Source organism: Maylandia zebra, linkage group LG5, assembly GCF_041146795.1.
Source record: "Maylandia zebra isolate NMK-2024a linkage group LG5, Mzebra_GT3a, whole genome shotgun sequence".
NCBI classification, from domain to species: domain Eukaryota; kingdom Metazoa; phylum Chordata; class Actinopteri; order Cichliformes; family Cichlidae; genus Maylandia; species Maylandia zebra.
This window is the reverse complement of record NC_135171.1, coordinates 25,658,468-25,673,102: the sequence shown is the minus strand read 5'-3', so window position 1 is coordinate 25,673,102 and position 14,635 is coordinate 25,658,468. Positions and strand designations below refer to the sequence as shown.

The following is a 14,635-nucleotide window of genomic DNA, read 5'->3' as shown; positions in this document are numbered from 1 at the left end:
CTGTGAGAGCCAGAGATTTTCCTTGTTTGAGGTGACCAAATACTTATTTTCCACCCTGATTTACGAATAAATTCTTTACAAATCCTACCATGTGAATTCATGGATTTTTTTTTCACATTCTGTCTCTCACAGTTGAAGTGTACCTCTGGTGCAAATTACTGACCTCTGTCATCATTTTAAGTGGGGGAACTTGCACAATCGGTGGCTGACTAAATACTTTTTTGCCCCACTGTATAAATTTGGCCAACGGTAGAGATTTTGACTATACCGCTCTACCGCGATAGCACATGTTGATGGTATCATCAAGCTGCGCCTGTTTTGGTTGAAAGCATTGCAGCGGCTGCAAACAACATCTGCAAATTATGCCGAGTGACAGTAATAACAAAGGGACAAAGCCCTTTTGGAATATGGGGAAAGCCAAAAACTGTGCTTCCTCCACTTCTGTAACATTGATTCATTAATGCTGAATTCTCTCGCAGCTGCCCTATTCCCATGTTGCTGCAGTATATTAATGACTAACCTCGTATTGTGGATGGATTATCTCAGTTGTTCTCCTAACTGAAGTTTGGTCCGTTTATAGCATCCTGCCATGCAATTGCATTTGTCCCTGACCACCAGAAACCTGCACTTTAACTTTTATCGAGGGGAAAAAAGTTAGCGTTCATCCTTCAGCTTCACTGTGCTATTGTTATGCTAACATAGCTGTTTTGCTCGCGATCACGTAGGACATCATTATATACCAGGTAGTCCAACTTCAGTAACCCTACAAAAGTCACTGCTGTTTAGTTTTCTGTCTTCATTTATGTTGGAAGTGATAACAGAGCTGTACGTTTTAATTTTTTCAGAAATATCTCAGTCAGAACATGGTATATGGTGTTCAGGTGAAAACTAGCGAGCAAACTTCCTGCTAACTTCTAACTCCGTTAAATTTAATAACTCTGTTTTCATGGATGCCTGGATGTTAAACTTAATTGTTACACCTGGTAAAGCAGCAACGCTGATCATTTTATTAAAGATGAAAGAATTTAGACAGTTTTTAACTCTCCATGATGCCGCAGTGTTTGACTTTGGGACCTGAAGAAGACGGAGTTTTGGACCCAGATTACTCCGCATGGCTCCTGACTCCGGCAGCCGTAATGCTCCGGCAATCCATCAAGCGGTGCGCCTTCATAGCTTACCAAAGTCGCACTAAAACATTTGACAGATTTCTATGCACCATGTACTACATAACATCAGTTCGAGGTCAGTAAGCACAACCAGAATTCATACATAAGGCGCACTGTCGATTTTTGAGAAAATGAAAGGATTTTAAGTGTGCTTTCAAGTGTGTAAAATACATACAGAAGAAAAGAATATATCGCAATACATATCGTTACCGCACATGCTTCAAATTATACCGTGATATGGATTTTAGGCCATATCGCCCAGCCCTACTCTGAGCTTAACCTGAAGCAGGTGGAGACCTGGTTCAGCTAATCTAACCTCATGACGACTGCAGAGCAGAAGGAGGAGCTGCAGTCCAAGACAGTGGAGTTCAAGTTCACTGACAGGAGGAAGAAATTATTGGTAGGGGAGCTGATTATTGCGTTTTCGGTCACAAAGAGCACAAATGCGTTTTCTGTCCACGTTTGTGCAAGAGTGTGACACAAATATAATCCAATTCTGTAGGAAACTATGCATACTGGCAACTTGTCTCAACACAATATAATAATCAAATTATACTTTCCAAAAAAACAAAACAAAAAAACGGAAGGCAAAAAAAGCCTTGTTTTTCATGGCTCTCTCTTCCAGAGTATGCACATCATCTTTCCAACATGTCATACAGTCATGCATTACAAGGAACACCACCGCCACACTGTCGTCTCAGACAAAGCCTTAATCTACTATCCGTCTAATTTGCCTAATCTTCATGTTTCTTCAAACATGGAGTCTTTTATTTCCTAGGTTAGTTTCTAACTTTAAGATCCTGGAATTTGTATTTCCTAGGTCTATTTGGATACAAAAGCCAGAAGGAGTTGTATAGATTTAAGGACTCTATGGCATACAGTAGGCCTCAGCTTATGTGAAGTGCCTGTTAACCTCTGATTGATCTGCAGAGCTCATCAAAAGTCTTGAGTGCTTTACATTACTGGGTGGAGACAAGCCAAAGCACCCCAACACTGACCAGAGATTTACTTCTTTATGATTGAATAAAATTACATTCAAGGAGCTACTGGACAGACTAATGAGGTTTATGATGCACTTTACAGACTGCAGTGAGGACGGCAGCTGAAATATTCCTAATGCACATCAGTCAACAGCATTGTATTTTACTTAATAAATCATTAGATGAAGCATCCAGTTTGTGGATGTTTAAAGAATCTACAGAGGGTAAAGTGCTTTGTCCAATCATGTGATTTTATCTTGAAGCTATTCTTCTAATCACAAGATACTCCTCACTCGAAATGGCTGCTGTGTTTCGTTAAAATGTTTATCTCTTTTTTTAGTAAATTGTAAATCCCCGGAAATTTGGAAACCAGAAGATCGCATCTACAACAAGCACTGTAGGATGCTAAACTTTAAGCAGAGTCTATACAAAAGCCTCATTACATTTGCTAATGGTGGTGATGATGAAGCAGGGTTTTGTTTTTTTATTTCACACCATGTCTTGCTGGTGTAAAAGATAAGGATAATTAACATGGCACCATTTGCATCTTTACCTCTGTGTTTCAACACCAAAGGGAAGAGTGCAGCCACAGCAGGCTAATGAATGTTTGATTTGAGCGGGAAGACTGTCACTTCCAACGCTCCAGACATTACTCTGTTCGAACCCCCCCCCTCCCCAAATTCTCATGTTCTCCTAGCTGGCAGAGCTGTCTGCGGTTCACCTTTTCCCTCCACCTTCCCTTTCTCCAGCTTAAATTCTTGAGTTCATCCCCCTTTTCCTCACCCCCCACTTCTACCACCACCACACAGGCTGCGCTCATTACAGCGGATTTGCATGTCTGCTCCAGAGCAGTATGAGAAGAGATGAAACAGAACTCCCAGTGGCTGCCTCTGCAGTGCTTCACTCATCTGACAGAAAGAGCTCCAGTTTGGGCCCCAGACACAGTCAGCAAACAAATGCAGGCTTCTTAAAGGGGCCATACGCACGCATATATGCAAACAAACTCAGAGATACTCCCCCAGAAAGAATTTACATTGCACAGTATTCAGTTTAAATACATCTGCATGCAGGATATATTGACAGAATTGGAAAAAAATTAAATAAATCTACCTCAAGGCTGCTAAAACTTGGAAGGAAGAGTTGCGTTGTTGTGCAGCCAGTCTCGATTCCCACATCTAAGAACGATGGAGTGTTTCCCCACACAGACTTTACTGGGGCGGGCGCGGGCCTAACTGCTATACATCTGGCAAGTCATTGTAGTATTTTGATTTTAATCCCCTCAGAGAAAACAACACCCTCTGTCCTTAAAAAAATAAAAATAAAAAAAATAAAAAACTATCCCTGCTCCTTCCAGTCTCATGCTTGGCACACTATCTTGGCTGCTAGAATAACATAACTGCCTCTCCGGTGAGCGTCTCGTCCAGCAGTCGGACGGCCTGTAGCATTTTGGGCTGCAGCTGGTGACAGGAGTCTTTGTCCTGCTCTCCAAGCTGGAGGGCCACTCTAAGCAGAAATGGTTGTGCTCACTGAGGCTGCAGAGCACAACAGGGACTACCATCGCCAGCAGCAATCCAACACTCTGGAAATGAAGTCCATCCATGGGATGAGAATCTCACTGGAGAGACAGCCACTTCTAATAATCTGTTACTTGTAGTTAAAGTACCTGAAGAGGAGCATAATGTAATCTAATCTAATATTAGATTACCCTTACAAATGGGTAAGTTAAAAAAAAAAAAAAAAAAAAAAAAATTTATATACTGCAATTGGTGCAGGTTTGAATATTTTCCAATATCTGGAAAATAAAATAATTATTGGAATACTGATTGTGTCCGTGTGCTCCTTGTTGAACTGTTAGGCCTTAAGAGGGCTACAACATTTTTCTTGCTAATACATTTCTAAGTTTTAGACTCTAAAACTGCAAAACTGGAACATTTCTGATTAGCCATTTGTCTTCTTTGATGTTGGCAAAGAACGTTTCAATGGAGCAATGGCAGAAAACACACTGTGATACTACCCCACAGTGACTATTGCTACAAATTATGCAGTATCACATAAAGTATGCAAAGTGAGCAAATGTTACATACTTTGCTTTAAAACAAATAAAAAAAGAAAAGCCAAGTATGTAGCAAAGAAAGGTCCGTCTTTTGTTTCTGGTCCCCTTAAAATTAGGCGCTTTTGTTCAGGATGACTCACTGGCGAAAGTGGTGAATCATGTGCCATGCAACGTGAGTCAGTGTGAAAGAAGGGCAGACAGTCTTATACCATGCAAGCTCCAGATCTGACCTGCACGGTTCCCCACCAACCCAAGAAGTTGGTGTTCTAAAGAAAAAAGAAAAAAAAAATGTTTAGCCTTGGTGGAAATGCAAAATCTATGAAGAAGAAAAAAAAAAAATGGTTTTGGGTCGTCAAGCTCACTTTCATGTTTCACTTGAAACGTATTTAACTAAAGCTAACAAACTGTCTAATTTTGTAGTTTCGAGTGACAGGGTGAAGGAAAATCCTACTCAGTCTGCTCTGACTCATAGGTATATGATGGCTTACTAAGCATATAAATAAAATAAGGAGAATTAAAAATGAGAACTTGGAAATTATTTTGTGTTTCAAGACTTTCATATCCATTTTCTTATTTGGGCAAAAATAGATGCCCTTTGAAAATACAACAATATAAACTGCCAGTAGTTAAATGTGTGAAATGTTGGCTAAACATGGATTAAAAGCACTGATTGGTGGCCCTAACATAACAAAGTATTACCAAATCCCTCTATATTCAATTAATTTTTATTAGTTTTAACTGAGTCTTACGACACACAGTTGTGCAAAAGAATAAAGAAGGGTGCACTTATTACAATATTTAATATATGAATTAACAGAAGTGACGCTTTTTAAACAGCAGGGTGATTTGACTGTGTAACCACAATCTGTCGAGCAGAAAATAAATGACAGATCACACAAGACAAATCAGTGTTTCACTTTGAGAGCGTTTACTGCAATGTTTGTACTGTCACAGGGCGACAATGGTGGCGTCATAAGCGCCCCGATGTAACCACGGCAACAACAAAAAATAAGCAACAAAATATCTCAACAACCTAAAATTGAATTAAAAAATAAATCAATTTTAAAAAGAGAAAAAAAGAAGAAAAGAAAAGAACGTTAAAAATCCTTATTAGCTACACATATGTATCAACCTTTATAACAAGATAATCAGTATAATATACATAGTTAAGCAGACCTTTCATGCTAACATTCAACTTCATGTTTTCAATCTTTGGGCTATGCTAGACTAGTTCTGTATGACTCACAGTACAATAATCCTTATTTATCTTGTACTGGGCTTTTTAATAAGCCAGAACTGTATACATGAGGTTTGAGAAAAAAAAAAAAAAAAAAAAAAAGACTAGGGGGAAAAAAGTTGTCCAAACTGTGGCAGAACCAAAATAAGAAAATGCATGTTAGGTCCCTTCAAGTCTCTAAATTATTAAACCTGGATTGCTTGTGGCTGATTAGGCCAAACTGTTAACTGCTGTCATGCACATTGAGCAGGCAAAGTTGCACCAAAAATGTTCAATGGTCCCTTCTAGACATTTGATGACTTCTCTGCCACATGTGACAGTCTCTGTATTACCACATCCGCTATGCTGCTCATTTACCACCTTCATGTTATCTCAGTAGCCAGAGATAGATAAAAATAAAGTGTACAATAGAAACTAACTGATATTTAAGTTCTAAAACATCCTCTCTGAATACGTCTCTAAAGCCTGAAATAAACCTTTGTTTACTTAGAAACTAAATGACCAAAGTGACGAAGTGATAAAATTAGCCAAAGCCAAAAATTTGTTATTTCAAGTTACAGTTAGGGCTGCTCAATTAATCGAATTTTAATCACGATTACGATCTGGGCTTTCAACGATCATTAAAAACGACTGAGCCGATTATTTACGGTCGCCTGTGGCTCAGGGGGTTGGGAATCGCATCTGTAACCGGAAGGTCGCCGGTTCGATCCCTGGGCTCTCTGTCCTGGTCGTTGTGTCCTTGGGCAAGACACTTTACCCTACTTGCCTACTGGTGTTGGCCAGAGGGGCCGATGGCGCGATATGGCAGCCTCGCTTCTGTCAGTCTGCCCCAGGGCAGCTGTGGCTACAACTGTAGCTGCCTCCACCAGTGTGTGAATGTGAGAGTGAATGAATAGTGGTATTGTAAAGCGCTTTGGGTGCCTTGAAAAGCGCTATATAAATCCAATCCATTATTATTATTATTATTATTATTATTATTATTATTAGCCCCTCCCTCATGCTTTACTCTCGCGCTGCTCTGTGTGGCAAATCCAGCGCACCTCTCTGCATTTCGAACACGCGTCACAACAATTAGGTCCCCGGGCCTTGGACCGGTACCGGTCCGTGTGTCGTTTGGTACCGGGCCGCGAGAGTTGAGGCTCAGGTGTGAAATGTATGGTTTTCAGCGTTATTTTGTTATCGTTTTGATTGTTAACTCGGTTTTCCTGGGTCTTTTCACGTGTGTTATGAATCAATCTTTTTTCGGTACCGGTACTAGTTTTATTTTGTTGCATTTATCCGCGACACCTTAAAGGCCGGTCCGTGAAAATATTGTTGGGCATAAACCGGTCCGTGGCGCAAAAAAGGTTGGAGACCGCTGATTAAGAGGACCCGAGGGAAGCTCGGAAAGCTCGGAAAGCTAACCAGAAGTTATTTGGAGAGGAGTGTGACTACCGTTGGTTGAAAAGAGAGGTAAAAAAAAACTTCAGTGGTGTTGCACACTATTTTATATTATTTTTTAAAGTCATTATTCAATACATTGTTATTGTTAACCCTTTAAAGCCGGTCAGAGCAGCACGCTCCGTTTTGTGTAACTATTTTTAAATCCCTGTAGAACCTGAGCCGTGTAAGCTAGTGCAATATTTTTTTTTGCATATGAAACCGGAGGAGTTGTACTTACATCTTATGCCATCAGCTTGTCCTCGGTCACGGTTTCCTTCCACATAAAGCTTTACAAAAACTCCATAAAAAGCGCTTGCAGGAACAAAAACATAATATTCCGGAAAGACGTTTTGCAGATCCGATCAGCTGTTCGTAACACTTCCCACAGTGAAACAGACGTAAGCGCGAACTATCGCATGTCCGCCATTTCCTGCAGAAACCGGAAGTGACGTCATTTTCGCGGAAAATGTAGTTTTTACTTGTAGGCCTTAAAAGCCTATACTGGTGTTTTTATAAGTCATGTTTGACTTTTCTGAATAGTTTCTGGGATACTTAGAACTTGAATTGCACTGCTGGAAATAGTTTATTTTGATGCACCTGCTGTTTTCTTTGCAAATTTGCATCATAGGATTGTTTTTTGTTTTTCCTGCAGTATATAAAAATTGCTGTATCTCCAAAATAAAACTATGAAGACACTCAAAATAAATTTCCTGTTGTTGTAAACTATTTTTTGCAACTTTTTTGTATTTAAAGTTTTGAGGGATAAACCTCTTCAATTTCTCCAAGTAGAAATATATGTAAAAAACAAAAAACAAGAACGATTTTCAATTTTTTTGTAGTTCATTGCACTTTTTTTGCAATTAATGTAGTTACTATGGACTTAATGCATACATATTATTAAAATATGGGCTATAACAGTTGTATAGCAACTTGAAATGCTCCCACAAATGGCACTACAACATGTAGTAAAAAAAAAAAAAAAAAAAAAAAAAAAAGTAATATAAGCTCTGGCGGACTTGGTTCTATAGTAGGTCTTAAAGGGTTAAATAAATATCGTCAAATAATCGAGATCTCAATTTCAGTGAAAATAATCGTGATTATCATTTTTGCCATAATCGAGCAGCCCTAGTTACAGTAGTTTTATTTTATTTTTTCTTTGAGAGGAAACACTGGTCACCTAAGGTTGCTGTTGGCCTTCATTCTGCAGAAATGATAGCCTGCTAAACACTCGTGAATTCATCCTGTCACCTGACAACCTGGCTGGTGACAATGCATTTAATGCACATAAGCACGATTGATCTACATATAGTTAAAGGCAACCAGGCTGCCTTACTTAGAAGTCTCGTGTTATTTTGTTATTGACGCCCGATTTTGAAAACTTTAAGATTAATATATTCCTTATTCTGATACTCTTTGAGGAATTTTTGTGTGGAGGAAAACCCCTGAACATCAACCCCCCAAACTATGGATAAAGAAATCTTCCTTAGTCTGTAGAAAGTGGTTTCATTTATCTTCTATGTTCATATCACTGTGACAGCAAAAATATGATTAATTGGTCAGCATTGTGTCATCTAGATTTTGTAGGTCATGATGAGATTTTATGTAGAAGATGGTAAGAGAAGAAAAAACAAAACTAGCTGGCACCAGTGCGAGGGGTGAGACAAAATATTGATACTGCAATGCAATTATCAGGAGGCTGGTGCCAAATATTGAGCCAAAACGTGCAGCCGCTCTGATTCTCCCACTAATTTGACTTACCAGAGTTACTATTTAGCCATCTTTAAGGGAAGGAACTAACGGGGGGGAAATGGCAGACACAGAGGTGAGCTAATTACAGAGCTAAAACTTTGCCATTATAACTTATTAACACACACACACACACACACCCCACTTTGTTAGGTACATGTGTTCAACAGTTTGTTGGTGCAAACATCTAATCAGCCAATCGCATGGCACCAACTCAATGAATTTGACGATGATGATCTGCTGAACTTCACACCAAACATCAGAACAGAGATAGGAACTGACAGGAAGGCAATAGTGGCTCAAATTACCACTTGTTACAAGGGAGGTCTGCAGAAAAGCATCTGTGAACGCACAGCACATCAAAACTTGAAGCAGATGGGCTACAGGAGCAAACCACACCAGGTCACACTTCTGTTAGCTAAGAACAGGAAAGCCAACATACAACTTGCACATGCTCACCAATATTTGACAATGGAAGACAGCATTTAGTGTAAAAAACATAAAAGCTTGGGTCCATCCCGCTTTGTAACAATAGTTCAGGTTGCTACTGGTTCAGACTTCTGGCCCTTAATACCATGCAAGCACGGTTTAACCACCACAGCCTTCCTTACTGATCACCTCCCTCCCTTTATGACCACAGTGTACCTTCTATAAAGCTCAGATAATTTCAAAGTGTTTTTCCCGCCTCCCCAACACCACAGCGAGTTCAAAGGGAGATTCATATATTTCAAAATGGACCATATCACCATATCACTGAGGAATGTTTCCAGCACCTTGTTGAATCTATGCCATGAAGAAGGCAAATGGGGGTCCAACCCAATACAAGCAAGTGGCCATGGGCATATACAAATACCAGTAAATGAATACCTGCTTGATGCTTTTTTTGTTAGGGTTTTTTTATTTTGTACTTTAGTTTCACAAAGAGTCATGATACTGTTGTTAGAGGCCAATGTATTGTAATATTTTCACATTGTGGGTTACACCCACCCCTAACGAGTACCACTAGTGTAGATTCGAAGCCATGCTTTTTGGTTTGTTAGCAATATTCTAGCGAACCACACAACCAGCAAATTCAAGGTCACGCTTTTGTAGCAGGCTGATTATATACTGGAGTAAATGGGTAACAATGTAGGTGTGCCACTAAAAGGCGCCTGGAGGATTTCACTGAGAGCAAAAATGTTTGATAAAGCAAAGAAGAGAATCAAAATGCTCGACTGATGGTCAAAGTGGTTCACCACTGGGACCTCAAAAAAAGAAGAAAACACGTGACAAAATTCATTGGAGAAAAGAAATGATAAAAATAAAAGAGGTTTCAAAAAGGCAGCCATTTCAGATGACTAAATAGGGATTATCAGGCATAAACTCAAGCAGCAATCTGCATTAACCAAAGACTTCATAATTTGTTCCCCTCCAATTATAGTCACTTTTGTCAGAGCATCATTTTGACTTTCTGTGAATGGACTCACACAAAAAGGCATAAATCAGAGCAATGTGAGCTGCCTGCAAAACTTAGCACAAGTGTGGCCGGGGCCACACAGCACACATTAAGTCATTGAAGTCCCCATGCCTACAGTCCCTCCCTGACCCCCCACTGTACACACCAGTAACTCCCCAGCACTAAGCCTTTCAGACCAAACACTGCTCTGCCTTCTGCATCTTAATAAGAGGAGGGAAACTAGAAGGGAAGTGAAGGCATGGCAGTCTTTTAGAGGAAGCCGAATAAATGACTGAACACACACCCTGGGGCGGGCATGCTGGGGGGTTTCCAGGAGGTCGGAGCAAGCGGGGCCAATCGTGTCAAGACGAAGGCGGCAGACTAACACAAAACTGACATATCAAAGAAGCCAAGCCTTGTAGAAGGGAAAAAGAGCAGCCAAGACAGCACATTCAACTGCACAGCTTGTTTCTGCATCAATGAGAGACAACACGACCAAAAAACGGCAATTAGCGATTAAAGTGGAAATTCCATCTGGTGCAAAGCGGCATATTTTTCCAATCAAAAACCAGCTCAAGCCATCTCAGTGATCCTATGGCTTTTGATCCCATCCCTGTTTTCTTTTCAGAGGTGGGCAAACTATAAACCAGGCATTTGAAAGATTGCATGTATACCCAAACTTTTTATCTCCTGACTAATCAGTGGCATACATAAAAGCAACTGTTCAAACTTCACCTTAACAGTACAGCCAGAACTCCATCATTGGAGAAAGAAAAGCCGACTAGGCCTTGAGAATCAGCAAAAGCCGACTAGGCAGCTTTCACTGATTCTGTTTAAATGCTTTCAAACCATAATCTCTGACAACCTGGATAAACTGGGAATGAGCAATATAAACGTACAGAGATATAGCAGGATTATGAGATTGCTTAAATGAGTTATATTTTTAAATTGGCTTGATGAGAGCCAGTGTGGCCTTAAACTCAGTTTGCATCTAATGAGATATCAAAGCTCGCCTGTTTACTACGTTTCTTTTTTGCTTGTAATAATGAAAGGAATTCTCTGAGGTGGCCGCCATGCTGACACAGCCTTTAGGTGCTTAAATCCAAAAATGGGTGCATTAAGTGCATTTTAATTGACTTATATTTACCCAGTGTATCGTCTTGCAAATAAGAAAGATCTTCTGGCACTCCTAGAAGACAAAAAAAAAAGTAGGTCACTCAGTCTCCTGTGAGTCATAGGTTCTGGCAGGGGACCAAGCAGAGCAGGTATGGGGAAAGACAGAGCAAGAGCCAGGAGAGGCCTGATACTGTTTCATCAGCTTTATACAGATAATCAAAATTGTTTTCAGTTCTGTGCATTTTGTGACGCAAAGTGAAATTAAGCCAAATTGAAAGCATACGTTTAGGAAATTAAAACCAGTGTTAGACACTTAACTGCATGTGAAATTCACACCAAAAATAAATAAATAAAAAAACTTTAATCTATTTTTTAAACATTTATCCCAAAGTCAGGCCTCCTGAGAAACACTGAAGCATAGTAACTGCATGCAAACTCATCTACAGTCTTCTCATTCTGCCATATAAATTTCCTTCAGTAGACCAGAGACATTTCTCAAATTGCAGGTACTGTCTTGTTTCTCCCTAGAGCTGAGGCTCTGGGCTCCTCTCCCAGGGCCACAGCACCTTGGCAGAGAGGCTGACTTACAGGGTCAGAGCCTGAGATTTCCAAACAGTTACTTTTTGAAGGCAGTGACTCACCCTGGTCAAAGCTGTCAGTCACGTAGCCACCTTGGGACAACCACATCTGTGAGGCAGCGCTGATCTAGGCAGCTCATGGCCTGTGACCAATGCACTGATAACTTCTTAATTACATTGGGCAACTGGCACAGACCATGTTGCTTCAGCCACCGAGCCCCTCCTCCAGCTAACCTCTCCGCCCTCTCATTCATCCACCCTGAGGGAGAGGCATGCAAACCAGAGGAAGTATGACTCATCTAGTAACAAGATGCATTCTTCTGAATTCTCTGCAGACGTGTTGTTTGCTAAGTGAAGAGCACAGGAGAGTATGGCGGAGAGAGAGAAAAAGAAGGGAAGAGACAATGTGAAACCATAATCAAGACACTGGCTACGTGTGAGAGCAAGGACGGAACGATGGGGCAAGAGCAAGTCACCACGTGTGGGTTTCCTGGTCCACACACAGATCAACATTTCCTCCAACTCCACAGAGAGAATCCTTGGCTTCTGTTGGGGGTTTTCTGAATCACAGATGGAGACTCCAAGTACTAAGGCTAATCCATCAGGTTTCACACAAAAAAAAAAAGAAAAAAAAAAAAAAAGAGCAACAAATGACGATAGCAGAGAGGTTTTTGACGGGCGCTTCTTCTGAGCACTACAGATGATAATGAGGCACAAGCAAGGGGTATGAAAAAGAAGTGTTAAATCATCGAGTCTAAGAGATCCACTGCAGTTCCTTCCCAACTAACACCACATCTGCATAACTTGGCACTAGTCCTTACAGATCATGAGCCTCACACATCACATCATACAGACTCTAACTGCTGCATTAAGCTATTTCTGGACAGGTCACTTTAACATTGTCAGAAATCACAACATAGAGAAAAGAAGCAACTAAATGCAACCTTCAGTTGTGATCAAAAAAAAAAAATATGCTCAAACAGGTTCTATCTTGTGATATCATGATGAATGGTCTATCAGCCACCAGCTTACTGTTGGCAGAGTATTCAGTAGGGCTGCCACGATTAGTCGACTAGTCACAATTACATCAACTATCAAAATCGTTGATGTGTCGTTTGAAGCTTTGTAAGATCACAAAAGACGCAGGAATAAGTAGTAGGATTTAAGAGTGTAATAATGGACTGAAACAGAAGATGGCAGCACTGCATGTACAAGGATGCCAGCTGCCGTTAAACCCCGAAGAAAAAGAAGTAGCTCTGTCTCAGAATTCATAGCGCAGCCCAGCTCAGTTTCCAACAATGGCGGCAGCTAGTTAGTTTTAATATTACTCTTATTATTCTTTCTGGGTCACAAAATAAACGTTTAACATATTTTCAGGCGAGAATGTAGCTGTGTAAACCTCAAATATCTGCTCAGTTTATCAAGACACCACATATTTTCAAAAGCGCTCCGATGTTTTCGGAGATGTCTGAGACGTTTCGGCAAGGCTCACTAGAGCCCGTGAGAACACCGGAGTCCCGGCAAATCGTTTTCAAACCCACCGCCGTCTTTCGCTACTCAGGTTAAACATATACATGTCACTTAGATAACTTAAAAATTTTATTGTTTGGCTTTTTTTAGTATTTTATTTGTTCCTGAGTAAATCAGTTTGGCTGAGATTAAAGTTATAGTTTTTACACAACTGAATAAACATCAAGCAGACAGCTGATTATCAGAAGTGTGAGATGCTCGAAAATATACTCCGGTGTCCTGTTATATTTTAGATAGCAAGGAGTTTATTAAACTTCACCAAAACAATCTGCAAATTTCATTAAAATTTAATAAACTATCATCTTGTCTTTATTTTTAGTTAGCACAGACCTTAAACACTTAAAGCTGTAAGCTAATGATAGTTATATAAGAGCAGATGCTGCTGGTGCAATAAGCTGTACATCCAATGGATGCATGATCTGATTAGTCGACTAATCGCAAAAATAATCAGTGACTAGTCGACTATCAAAATAATCATTTGTGGCAGCCCTAGTATGAACCAAAGTTATGTGGCAAGCCCTCACCATTCAGCCTTAGGATTGTGGACCAAAATTAAAACTGACCTTCTCCGACTTTGCCTTTTGGATTCTGCAGACTGATGTTCAACCAAATGACAATTCTTTTTTTCCCCTACCGTAACTACATTGCAACAGCATTAACACAATCATGCTATAAAGACAATAAACCTAGGAGGGCAGACAGAATTGCAACTTGCAGTGCATGCTTCCTTTTCAGACACTAATTCCGCTGTAGTAGACAAGCAAGTGGCATCCACACGAGAGATTATCCAACCGCACACTGCTGACCTTTTTTTTTTTAGCAAGTGAATTCACCTTGGCTGTAAATTTGTACATCTTAAGTGGTTTATGTATGCTTGTACCTGTGAACCAGCTGCTGCATCTCACAGCACAAAGATTATCATATTCAATCAAGTCTGGTTTATGTTACGCTCTCCATGTATTATTGCTATGCTATCACCTATAAATTGCCATGTCATGCATGCAGTCCACAGGCGGGAGCTGGACGTAACATCTGGGAATATCGTGTTATTAAAGTGTCATTTCATGAAGAGACCTTAGTGCAGCAGTTATTGCCGCCATTCGTATGATATGTCATAAATGAAAGTTCTGTGGCGACTGGTATGCAGGAAAAGCTGCATTGTTTAGTCAGCTGTAAGTGCTACCGTATTAAGTTTAAAAATTTCCCTGTTCTCTAGGAATGCTGCCTAAAAATTGGATTTTATTTCTGCCACGCGAGCCAAAGTAATGATTAAAACAGATACCAAATACTAGGATGAAAGTTCCACTCTTATTACTTAAGCTGCGTCGGCTTAGCGAGCTCTCCTTCCTGCACAAAGCGCGAAGGTCTCCTA

At 40.2% G+C, this 14,635-nt stretch overlaps 1 protein-coding gene across 3 annotated transcripts in view; it reads right to left on the bottom strand.

Moving 5' to 3' along the window:
* foxj3 (forkhead box J3) overlaps positions 1-14,635 on the bottom strand; it is a 101,553-nt gene that overhangs the window by 81,563 nt on the left and 5,355 nt on the right. The window contains exon 2 of one of the 3 annotated variants that reach the window (XM_023154953.3): positions 11,187-11,228. The exons of the other annotated variants lie outside the window; for them this stretch is intronic. The gene's annotated coding sequence lies outside the window, so the exon portion shown is untranslated. The remainder of the gene's footprint in view (positions 1-11,186; positions 11,229-14,635) is intronic. 3 annotated transcript variants of the gene reach the window in all.